Source organism: Orcinus orca, chromosome 6 (assembly GCF_937001465.1).
Source record: "Orcinus orca chromosome 6, mOrcOrc1.1, whole genome shotgun sequence".
Classification (NCBI taxonomy): Eukaryota; Metazoa; Chordata; class Mammalia; order Artiodactyla; family Delphinidae; genus Orcinus; species Orcinus orca.
Genome location: NC_064564.1, coordinates 12647476 through 12659824, shown reverse-complemented (window position 1 = coordinate 12659824; position 12349 = coordinate 12647476). Strand labels below are relative to the sequence as shown.

The 12349-nt window shown below is 42.7% G+C and overlaps 1 protein-coding gene across 2 annotated transcripts in view; it reads left to right on the top strand.

The window, feature by feature from the left end:
* Window positions 1–12349, top strand: part of BLK (BLK proto-oncogene, Src family tyrosine kinase) — a 46403-nt gene that overhangs the window by 14158 nt on the left and 19896 nt on the right. The gene's annotated exons all lie outside the window — the stretch shown is intronic.

Sequence of the window (12349 nt, the reverse complement as noted above, 5' to 3'; positions counted from 1 at the left end):
GGGATATGGGGATATATGTATACATACAGCTGATTCACTTTGTTATACAGCAGAAACTAACACAACATTGTAAAGCAATTATACTCTAATAAAGATGTTAAAAAAAACACTTCACTCTAAACACTGCACTGAAGTCCACCTGATGACATATTAGTGATCCAGTAGGGAGGCGGATAGTCTGGAAGATGGACAGTTCTAAATTTTTAGGTTTTATTATTTGGTCTTAACAGAGATTTTTATTATGTATGGTACTTTAAAGTTTACATATTATTTAAATGATTTTCATTTGATCCTTTAAGGCAAGCAGGAAACATATCCCTAGCCCCATTTTATAGATAAAGCAACTGAGGCTCAGCGAGATTTAAAAATCTTGCCCCAAGTCACACAAGCTTCTAAATAAACAAATGTCAGTATTTCTTGATGGTTTGGGGGTCTGTATAATAATATATTATCAAGCCATGCTATAATAATAACTGACATTTATCGAGTCTTACTATGTGTCAAGGCACTACTGTAAGTAAGTTATATAGTTCAACTTATTTAATAAAAAATCATTCAGGAACTTGCTTTCATAAAAGTATTTTTGGCTTTTTTGCCTTTGCTCATCTTATAGATGAGTCCAGATTATTCACTTTCAAGGTTTTCTGGGCAAAAAGCATGATTGCCTTTCCAAAAAAGTAATGAATTATTCAAGAAAGACTGAAGCAAAGTTCTCCCTTTTTTTTTCTTTTTGCCCTTGGTAGGATATTTTCTTTTTCTTTCTTTCTTTTTTTTTTTTTTGGCCGTGCCACGCGGCATGAGGGATCTTAGTGCCCCAACCAGGGATGGAAGTCTTGCCCCCTGCAGTGGAAGTGCGGAGTCTTAACCACTGGCCCACCAGGGAAGGCCCAGATACAATATTTTCATACTCCCCATATAGTATCTTCTTCATTCAAGTATTTGTTAAGTTGAACTTTTGCCTTCTTTTATTGCATTGAAAAAGTTATTTATATACTCTCATATCAGATATATGTTTTTCAAACATTTTCCCCTGTCTGTGGTTTACGTGTTCATTTCTTTAATAGTGTCTTTTAAAGTGCAGAAATTTTTAACTTTGGAAAAGTCTAATTTATCCATTTTTTCTTTCATGCTTACATGCTTTTAAGTTCTAAGAGATTTTTTTTTGCCTAAGCCAGGATCACAAAGATTTCCCCTATGATTTTTTTTCTAGAACTATCATGTATCTTTTTTAGCAGCTTTTGGGATTTTTTCTTTATCACTAGTTTTCAGCAATTTGATCATGATGTAACTTGATGTGGTTTTCTTCATACATGAGGTTGAGTGACTTTCTTGAATCCTTGGGTTTATAGTTTTCATCAAATTTGGAATTTCCATCTTTCATTTCAAATTTTTTTCTCTTCCATCCCTTTTCTGATAATCCAATTATGTGTTTTTTGACCACTTAATGTGGTCAGTTGTCTCACAGGTCGCTGTGCCCTGTTCTTTTTCTAGTTTTATTTCTCTTTATTTATTGAAAGCACTTCACTTTAGTTTCTTTTTCTATTGCTGCTATGTTTACAATCTCTAAGACCTGCATCCTGTTCTAAAATCCTACTGTAATCTACTTTTACTTGTTTATCACTTATTACTTATACATAATTTTCTAATCATTTTTATGTTTTTCACAGATGTCATCACAAGTGTTTCATTTACATTACTTCACATACTTTGGAACACAGTAGATTCAGCCAGATTTCGAAGCCAGAGAATTGGTTTTTAAATATTAGTCTCTGACTCGGTGTACGGTCTTGATCAAGTCTTTAGACCTCACTCAGCCTCAGTTTCTTCATCTATAAAATGGGCAGGAGTATGTCTACTGTCAGGTCTAGATATACTATATGTAAAGCACATGGCAGAGTGTCCAGCCTTGAGTAGGAAGGAATACTAGGTCCAGTGCTAGTAATCATTAGTATTCATGCTCCCCTGTGATAGGCAAATCCTACAACAAAGAGTTTTATAAGTTAATTTTAGATCTCTGTGCCTCTAGCCGGACATCCATGTCTCACAATAATTACAGTTAACCCAAAAAATGTCAGGGGGGCTTCCGTGGTGGCGCAGTGGTTGAGAGTCCGCCTGCCGATGCAGGGAACACGGGTTCGTGCCCCAGTCCGGGAAGATCCCACATGGCGCGGAGCGGCTGGGCCCATGAGCCATGGCCGCTGAGCCTGCGTGTCCGGAACCTGTGCTCCGCAACGGGAGAGGCCACGACAGTGAGAGGCCCGCATACCGAAGGAAAAAAAAAAAATGTCAGGGACCTAAGACCTTTTTTTTTCTTTTCCTTTCTTTCTGTCTTTACCCTTTTCCAGTTTCCTGTTATGCAAGCATAAAATAGAGCCAGCATTTTCAGTCCGAATGTCTCCCCGCCCCCTCCAGCCTGGGGGAGGTGCTTCTCTACACAAGCCTCCCTTCTGTTTACAAATTCCGCCTCTGAGTTGTGCATAATAAACATTGGAGAGGCGGCTCAAAAGGACTGATGATGGCTAGTGCCTTTGAAAGCAATTCAGGTCGTGAACAGACGCACATCTGGGAAGACACCTGTGAGCCTCAGCTTGCGAGAACAAGTCTTCCCGTCAGCGATGTGACACAAATCCCTGTTCAGTTGCTTCTGTTTCTTCACCTCCGTCTTCACCCTCCTGAGGACGAGGATGAGGTTTCTGTTCAGCTCACAGGGTCGTTTTGAGGGACACGTGTATGGAGGACCAAAAAAAAAATCATTCCTTTTAAAGACAAGAGGATCACAGGCAGGAAAACTACAAGCGTTATTTACGAGGGACTCATATGAAGAAATACCCAAGGTCTTCAGGACTATCTTTTAATCCTTTTTGCAAGTAATACTCCAGAAATGCAGCCAAATGAAAGAAAGGGTCTTCATGAAGTGGGGTTGATGAACCTGTCTGCATCCGCATGGTCAGGGCAGTAATTAAAAATGCAGGTCCTGGGGCTCCAGGCTGGACCTACACGTGTCAGAACTGCTGGGACTGGGCCTCAAACTGGCCGTAAACTCCCAGCTTTGATAATGCAAGCTTAGGAACTACTGTGCTAAGGAATCATAACTGACTCCATTAGGAAGTGAACTCATGATTTAATTTTTTAATAAAATCAGTGCAAAAAAAATAGAAACTTAAAAGTAGATTAAGATCCATGGTCCCATCAGTACCAAATACACCAGTAGTTTTTTTGTTTGTTTTGACATACGGGTAGCATGTTTTACTTAGCACTACTGTGTGTTTTTTGTTTGCTTATTTTTTTTCATTTATTTTCTTTTTATTTATTTTTGGCTGCATTGGGTCTTTGTTGCTGAGCACGGGCTTTCTCTAGCTGTGGTGAGCAGTGGCTAGTCTTTGTTACGGTGCGCTGGCTTCTCATGGCGGTGGCTTCTCTTGTTGCAGCACACGGGCTCTAGGCGCGCGGGCTTCAGTAATTGCGGTGCGCGGGCTCAGTAGTTGTGGCGCACGGGCTCAGTTGCTCCACGGCATGTGGGATCCTCCCTGACCAGGACTCGCACCCGTGTCCTCTGCATTGGCAGGCGGATTCTTAACCACTGCGCCATCAGGGAAGCCCGTGGTTGTTGGGTTTTTTTTTTAGTATAAATGTACATGGTGTCTCCCAATAAAAGAATTTTATTCATAAGCTAGTAATTATCACAAGAATTTAAATATCATCATGGTGCCACTTTCCACCTAATTGCCTAACAAATTTCACGCTTGCCTATGTCAGCAGAATCAAATGTAGGTGACACAGGAAGCATGTGTCTATATTTTACTTAACACATTGTCACAAGAAGGCTGTCTTCCTTCCTGAAGTTTTGCTCAGCACCCTCAAACGTTTTACCACCTGAAAATCATTTTGATCAATTTACCATTGCGGGGAGTGAATTTCCACTGCAGAAATATTTTCAGTTTACAAAATTGAAATAGCCATATGTGTGTCTCCTCTTCACTGGGCCTAAGCTGGCGACCGCTTTGACCAAGGGCACACGCAAGTCCAAGTCCACTGCTAGCTCGCCCAGTGGCCCTGACATACTCAGGCAGGAGTTACAACTCTACAGTGGGTCCTGTGCTAGCACTGGGCAAATATTCTACTAGTATTGAAAATATCGCACAAGGTGTTAACTGTGGTTTCTTGACTAATTCTAGCATTAGCATCCAGCCAGTGGAAAACTCTGAACAAGGTTCTTGCGTCGACGTCTTTGGGAAAGCACCATTTCTGTATATGCAGATACTACCCAGCCCTGGTGGAATTATGCAGGGCATTTTTTTCTGGTGTTCTCTCGCTCTCATCCTTTACTCTCTCAACTCCCAACTAACAAGCGTGGAAGGAATGCTGGAATTAGCACATCAGTATTTAGTGACCCCTCATGGAACCATTAGTTGAAATGTTGATGAGGAGATGATCGATAGAAGGATCAAACCAGCATCACCTGAACCCAGATCTATCTTAGCATCACTGAAGCGGTGCCGCTGGACAGTTGGGCCTCCAGATAGGTTGTGACACAGAGCTCACGTCACCCCCATAAGGCATCCCTACCAGGAAAAGATGAACCTGAATGTAGTGGACCCCGCAGAGTTAGTTCTATGTATGAGGAAGAGGTAGGTAGAGCAGCAGGTTGTGAGCCACCACGAGGATGCAAACTCCAGCACGCAGAACATTCCACAGGACCACCACTCTGGATCCGATAACTCAGTGGCATGAAACAAACCTAAACAGGGGCTGGGGGGCAGTTCCAGTAAAGATGACTTGAGAGAGACTCAACCATCCCATAGAATGTGTGAAGCTTGTTTGAATCCTGGATAGGACAAACCAACAGCAAGAAGGCATTTTTGAGACAACTGGGGAAATTGATTACGGATTGGATGTTACATAAAACCACAGAATTATTGCTCATTTTGTTAGGTGTGATAATGACATTGTGAGAAAATGTCTCCATGTTTTAAAGACACGTGCAGAGTATGTGGAGGTGACACGGCATGTTTCAAGCCATGAGTTTCATTTCATTTCAAAGTTTCAATCCTTTATTTATAAAATGATTTGTCTTAAAACACCTAAAGTACTTCAATCAAGAAAACAATTTCTAAAGATAATTGGTGAATCTAGGGGGATGAGTATGGAGGTGTTCATTATACTCTTTATTTTTATATTTAGAAAGTTTTCATTAAAAATAGTTTTAATCTAAAAAAGTGATATCTGAGCCATCCGTTAAGGACTACCTAGTGTTTTCTTCCAGGTGGAAGTGATTTCTTCTTGCTGAGCTCACAAGGCCTCTCTTCTGTATGTCACCTGCCTACCCTGATTGTTGTGACTTAAGTGTATGTCTCACCTCTTATCGTCCCCCGAGAACGGACGCCTTCCTTGTTTCATCTCTATGTCTTCGCTGTGTCTGACACAGTACACGGCTGACAGTGACTGAATGAACACAAGAATATAGTTTCTAAGAGCCAACACTGCAGCTGTTTCATGATCACATGTGGGTGGAGCGATACGGGCAAAGGTGATGTAGCGTCATTCAAGTTGAGTTATCCTGAACTTGAGACTCGAAAAATAAGTTTCAATTCAAGTTCTTTGGCCTCTTCTTTAGTTTAGAGTCATAGGCCCATCACTGTACTCTCTGGGAAATGGGCATTGCACTAGTGGATTCGTGGGGGGCAGGCCTCGGAATGCTTGGAAGTAGACAAATGTTCCACGAGGGCAGAAGGAACTCGCCAATGAGAGGCTGGCGTCTCACCATGACGTCCAACGCCCAGGATGGGCCCTGGGTCTGCACACAGGCTTACCTGTTCCAACTTGAAGCTACCCACCCGTGTCTGGCAGGTTAAGTCAGAGGGTAGAGCTTTCGGCTAATAACATGGCAGTGTTTCCAGATCCCAGACTTAGGAACCAGTCAGAGGTGGGTGTAAGGCTGGCTCCGCAGCTCACTAGCTTGACGTGGCTTCAACTCTCAAGTCCATCTCATCTGTAGAAAGAAGGTAGCATTGCCTGTCCCACAGTTACTAAAGGAAATATTATTGTTGATTATTTGTATATGTGGAATAATAGTAAAATATTTATTAAACACTATGGGCCAGGCACTGTTCTAAGATGTTCCAGTAGCATGTAATAACTAATCTAATCCTTACCACGCTCTGGGAGCAGGAACTGTTACCATCTGGAGACTAAGAGACGGAAATATTAAGCAACTTACCCAAGGACACACAGGTCAAAAGTAGCGAAACCAGGATTCAGAACTCAGCATTCTTGTCAACGGTGCTCCACGGTCTCTCTCAAACAAGACAGTGTTCATGGGGCATCTGGCTCAGTATCTGGCACAGGGGGACCGCCTAACACATGACAGCACCTGCTATTTAAAAGAATAGACCAGAGTCGCAACATTGTAAATGAACTATACCTCAATTTAAAAAATTAAATTAAAAAAAGTAAACCAGAGTCAAACTGATTTTTCTGTCATGCAACCATGTGCATTCCAGGGTTGATTTTATGCAGAAGATTTTTTCTACCACATCATCCTCCTGCCTCTCAAATAACCTGCTTCTGGAGCAGCCAGTTCAGGTGGAGGGACTCAGGGCCATCAACACTTCCCGGGGCCACACGACAGCCCGCCATCCTCGGTGGCCTCTGTCCCCCACTTACCGTCTCCACCACCACCCAGGCTCTCACCCCCAAAGGAAAGGTTAGGAAATCCCGAAGGACCCCAGTGGTAGCTTAGGGCACCATGAAGCTCTCCTCTGTCACCCAGTTCATCCTCTAGTTAGAATTTATTTAGCATCCTCTCTGCTCTCGTTCTTTTCTGACCCTCATCTTGTTTGGTCAGCATGACAACCACGTGATTTATGTACAGGCTGTTGGTCCTTGAACTCTATAAAACCTGTGTAGTTGTGCATTATGGGTCAACATCCCCAAACATTTTCCATGTGTTGAATTCGGACTTGAGCACGTCAGCTGGTGAATGGACTGCCACCCGCCTGCCAACAGCTCCGTCTTGGCAGGACAACCATTTTCATCTGGGTAATAGTGTTTTCACAAGTGTTTTAATGTTTTGGTGCATCTGCCCCCAAATTTTACACAAGTAGTCATTGGAATTACGCCTGTAATCATGGGTAAGTGCATAATTAAAAGACATCTGTGAAAGGCTAAAAATAGACAAAGATTTGCCAAATAGGCAAGACATAATTGACACGTTATTAGTTTTTGTTTAAAAACATGCTAAAGATATGGCATTCCATAAAGCCAGGATCGGGATGAAGGAATCGCACCCATAGGGCATTGCAAGCAGAAAAGTGCACCGAAACCTGGTTTAATTTCCACAGAAACAGAACTGCCCCTTCAGCCCCAAACAGGAAAGTCCATTGTTTGGCTTTTTTCGGCATTCACTTTTGAGTATGTTTTCTCAGGAAGTCTTTATGTATGAAAACGGGGAGTAGTTTCATACTTCCCAATTTTATAGGTCAGGAGACTGAGCCTAGGTGATGAGGTGATTTGCCCAGGTTCACACAGTGAATTCGTGGCTTGCTTTTGAGCCCAGCTTGCCTGGACCACCCACTCCCCCCAGAGCCAGGGAGGAGGGAGATGGCTGTATGAGGCTCTGCCTGGAATTCCAGACCTCCCCCGTCCAGCAGCTCCCTAGAGGTTTTTCCTCCCGGCAGGAGGGCTTTGGAGGAAGGTGCAGCCTCCCCAGCGGAGAGGACTGTGTGTCTGAGCCTGAGCTGTGGGCCCAGGGGATGGAGCCCCAGGCAGGGCACCCATGTCCCTGATTTGGGCAGGGAGGTCGGGGGCAGCGGGGGGGCTGAGAACCCCCTCTGGCACCTGGCTCTGTCACCTTCAGTGTGACCTTAACAAGCCACCTTGCCACTCCGTCCTCAGCTGTGAAATGAGAATAGCGTAAGTTCCCTACATACGAGCCGTCCAGCTGAGAACTTTCAAAGACGCGAACGTGCCCCTGTATGCCAGCTGTTGTACCGTACTATTCAAGGTACTGTACTGTAAGATTTAAAATGTTTATTTTTTGTGCTTGTTTTTTATGTATTATTTGTGTGAAAAGCATTATATACCTATTACAGTACAGTGCTATATAGCCGACTGTGTTAGTTGGGTACCTGGGCTGTTTTGGACTTATGACAGCTCTGTCGGAAAGGAACTCGTTCGTGTGTAGGGGACTTACTGTAATTGTAACCACCCTATGGATGCTACATGAATACTGAATGAATCATATATGTCAAGTGCTTTCATCCTGTGAAATGCTGGCCACTGTAAATAAAGGGTTTCCAGTTTCTCTATTAGTTACTGCCTCTGCCACATCCCCTGCCAGGCTGAGGCTGTGTTTCAGGTTTTGTTTGTTTGTTTGTTTGTTTGTTTTTTGCGGTACGCGGGCCTCTCACGGTTGTGGCCTCTCCCGTTGCGGAGCACAGGCTCCGGAGGCGCAGGCTCAGCGGCCATGGCTCACGGGCGCAGCCGCTCCGCGGCACGTGGGATCTTCCCGGACCGGGGCACGAACCCGTGTCCCCTGCATCGGCAGGCGGACTCTCAACCACTGCGCCACCAGGGAAGCCCCTGTTTCAGGTTTTAAGCGTCTCCCCGGGGGCCTACATTGATCTCCCTGCTTTGGTTAAGGTGGGCAGCGGCGTCTAATTCATTTCAAATAAACAAGCAGAGGTCGCCTCCCCCAACATCCCCTCCTCTTTCTAACCCCTACCCCCTGCACTACACACCCACACACACACACGGGTGCATTCACATGCTTGCTCTGTCATGCACTCACAGACACACGCAGGTGCACGTGTGTGCACTGTCTCTCACACATACACACACACACAACTCACATCCTTCTCCCATCCATCCTTCCCCGCTGGGAGGAGGCCAGTGCCCTCTAAGTGCAGCAAAGCCCCCTGAACACCCAGGGAGCCGCACGTGTTGCCTTGGGCTTCTGCGTGGACGCTGCGTTTGTTTCCTGGCTCCACCCAGCCCGAAACTTCTAAAATATCACAGCGGGGTGGCAGCCCGAGCACGCGGACACAGCTCTGCTTGTCACATGGCTTCCTGCGTAACTCAGGCTCCAGTCAGAGCCTCTGGGGTGGAGGGACCCTAGAGAACCGATGTGTTTATAAAACCCGTGGAAAAGCATCTGCATACACACCACTAAGGAGTCAAAGGACGAGGAAGTGTAAGTAGTGGTGATTTAATCGGAGGAATTTTACTTCCTGTCAAGTTATGTAGATGTTCAGTTCTGCTATTTAAGTGGACATAAAGGTCTGCCCAGGAAGTTTAAAATTGGTGGCAGTATGGTTGACGCTTCATTGCGCCAGGAGGCTGGGTGGGAGAGGGAGGAAAGGCCTGAGGCCCAGGCAGCCGTTCTCCAGAGCTGGAGCTGACCCGGGTCCAGGCCTTACGCCCCCTCTGGTCCCTGGCAAGTCATTTACATCTCTTTTCATTTTCTGCTTGTACCAATAAGATTATGTTTCCTGTTAAAGGATTCAAGGAATATATAAAATCATAAGAAAGAAGGCAAAAGTCACACGAGGTCTCATTACTTGAGATAAACAATATTAACACTTTAGGAAATATCTTTTTGGAGTCCTGCTTTGCATTAACACCCACACACGCACTTTTTAAAATTTGCTGTTTTTTCTGTTGGGTGTGGGCGTGCTTCCTCCCTTTCTGTCTCTGCCCCCCCTCTGTCTCTACCTCCTCTACCAGTCACCAAAGTAAACACCTTCGTGTTTATCCTCCCAAACCTATTTCCATGTAATATAAAAACACGTACATGTGCCTACATAGGGGTTTCTTGTCTCATTCTTTGGTTTTTCCGAATATGGGACAGCCTCACTTTTCACATCCTGCTTTTCTCACCTAACTATATGTTGTAGCAATTCCTCTTAGCCTCGCTGGTAAAGATCTAACATGTTCTTTTTGATAGATGCATAATATTTTAGAGACTTTTAAAGTGCAGATTTACTCAACAATTCCCCAGTTGGTGAGCAGTTACAAAGTTTCTTTTGTTTTGTTTTTTGTTGCTACAACTATTGCGGCAATAAACGTGTTTGTATCTCATATATTCCTATATAAGGACGTCTTAGTACACAGTGAGATTCTTGGAAGTGGGATTGTAAATCGAAAGGTATGTGTAGTTTTTCATTTTAATAGAGCTTGAGAGATTGCTTTCTGCAAGTTTGGCAATATTTCATATTTTATTTGTTCAATATTTATTAAGCACTTACTCTGTGCCACGCATTGTTTTAGCAATTTGGATTAACAATGTATAATGCAAAGATCCCAGACGTCACAGAGGTTTCATCTTAGAAATGGAGTGGGAAAGAACAGATGAAATAACAATAATAAATACTTTTGTACCAGAAATGTAAGAAAACACAATTTTCCTTTTCTTTACCATCAACAATTGGTATTACCATTCCTCTTTTTTTTCTTTTTTTAACATCTTTATTGGGGGTATAATTGCTTTACAATGGTGTGTTAGTTTCTGCTTTATAGCAAAGTGAATCAGTTATACATATACATATGTTTCCATATCTCTTCCCTCTACCATTCCTCATATATTTCCCCATCTTATTGATGCAACGTTCTTGTTATTTTGATTTGCATTTTCCAATTGGTAAGTAATTTCAACATTTTTCACATGCCTATTTAGTGATTTGGATTTGTTTTGGATGGATTGTCTATTTATAATTTTTACTCATTTTTCTATCGAGTAGATTATATGCTAAACCCATACTTCTGGCCAAATTTCATGACCTCTGCGTATAAGTGGACATTTGTTTGCCATGTGCTTTGCAAATCTTTTCCCCAACTATTGCTTATCTTCATGATGGTTTCTTTTACTGTGTAGTACCTTTAACATTTATGAATCTGTCCTTTTGTTATGAACATGTCTTTTTGTCCTCTCTCAGCTTCTAGCTATTCCATCTTTGTCAATTGTTATCTCCAAGCTCTGCGTCATATGTATGGTCTCCTAAATTTTCTTCCAATTAAAATTGTTTAATTTTTAATATATTTTTTCAATACACCTGGAATTTATTTTTTTAATATAGTGTGAGGTTGGCATCCAGTTGTATTTTGTTCTAGGTAGATAGCTATTTCCCCAATACCTTTTATTAAAATAAACCCTCAGTTCTCCACTGAATTAAAATGCCACTGTTTTCATATATGCAGTTTCCATACGTACTGGAATCTGTTTGCATTCTAATTATTATGCGTCACTGATGATATGTCTATTCCTATTCCACTTTCAGGCAGGTTTGATTTTACTCTCCTTTTTCATAATTTTAAAGCTAGGGTAGGACTTTATTTGGTCATAGAAACCTTCAGATAATGTTATCCAATTAAAAATTGTAATTATTGAAAGTACATTTAATTTATATTGGGAACAACAAATAAGTTATAATCAATAAAGAGAAGAGATGAAAATAATTACAAAACAATACGATGTAAAACTTCGTGGTAAATTGGAAATGGAGAGGAAATCAAAGATGTCCTATAAATTATCAAAGTGGTGCAAGAAGGAGGAAAAGTGGCAATAAATTCCTGTGGAAGAAACTGGAAATTTATTTTGAGATCTACTATTAAAAGGGTCCCAGGAACAGATGACTTACCAGCTGAGTTCCATGTAGTCTTTAAAGAACAGTTAACGCCAATGTTATTAAACGATTCAAGATCATAGGAACAAAGACGAAGAGATCCCCGGTATGTTATGAAGCCAGAATCATCTTAAGGTTAATTCCTTATAGACCAATCACGCTCAGGAATATAGATTTTCATTCAAAATAAAATATTAGCAAATAGGACCCATCCGTGTATCAAAAAGACTAAGGCACTGTAACCAAATAGCTTTTTGTTTGTTTGTTTTTGTTTTTTCACGGTATGCGGGCCTCTCACTGTTGCGGCCTCTCCCGTTGCGGAGCACAGGCTCCGGACGCACAGGCTCAGCGGCCATGGCTCATGGGCACAGCCGCTCCGCGGCATGTGGGATCTTCCTGGACCGGGGCATGAACCCGCGTCCCCTGCATCGGCAGGCGGACTCTCAACCACTGCGCCACCAGGGAAGCCCCCAAATAGCTTTTATTCCAGAATGCAAGGATGTTTCAGTAGCAGAAAATTGATCAACATAACTCATTACATCAACAAATTAAAGAAGAAAATTATCATATAAATAGATATTAAATAGTCCCCTGATAAAAGTCAGCAGCGCTTCCTAGTACAACCCCATAATCTGTTATCCAAAATGTGGGTAAGTGTGGTGGTCTAGTGTCCGCCAGGGCTCCACGGTTGGCTCTGCATTGCTTAACTCTTTGACCGGGAACCAGCTGCT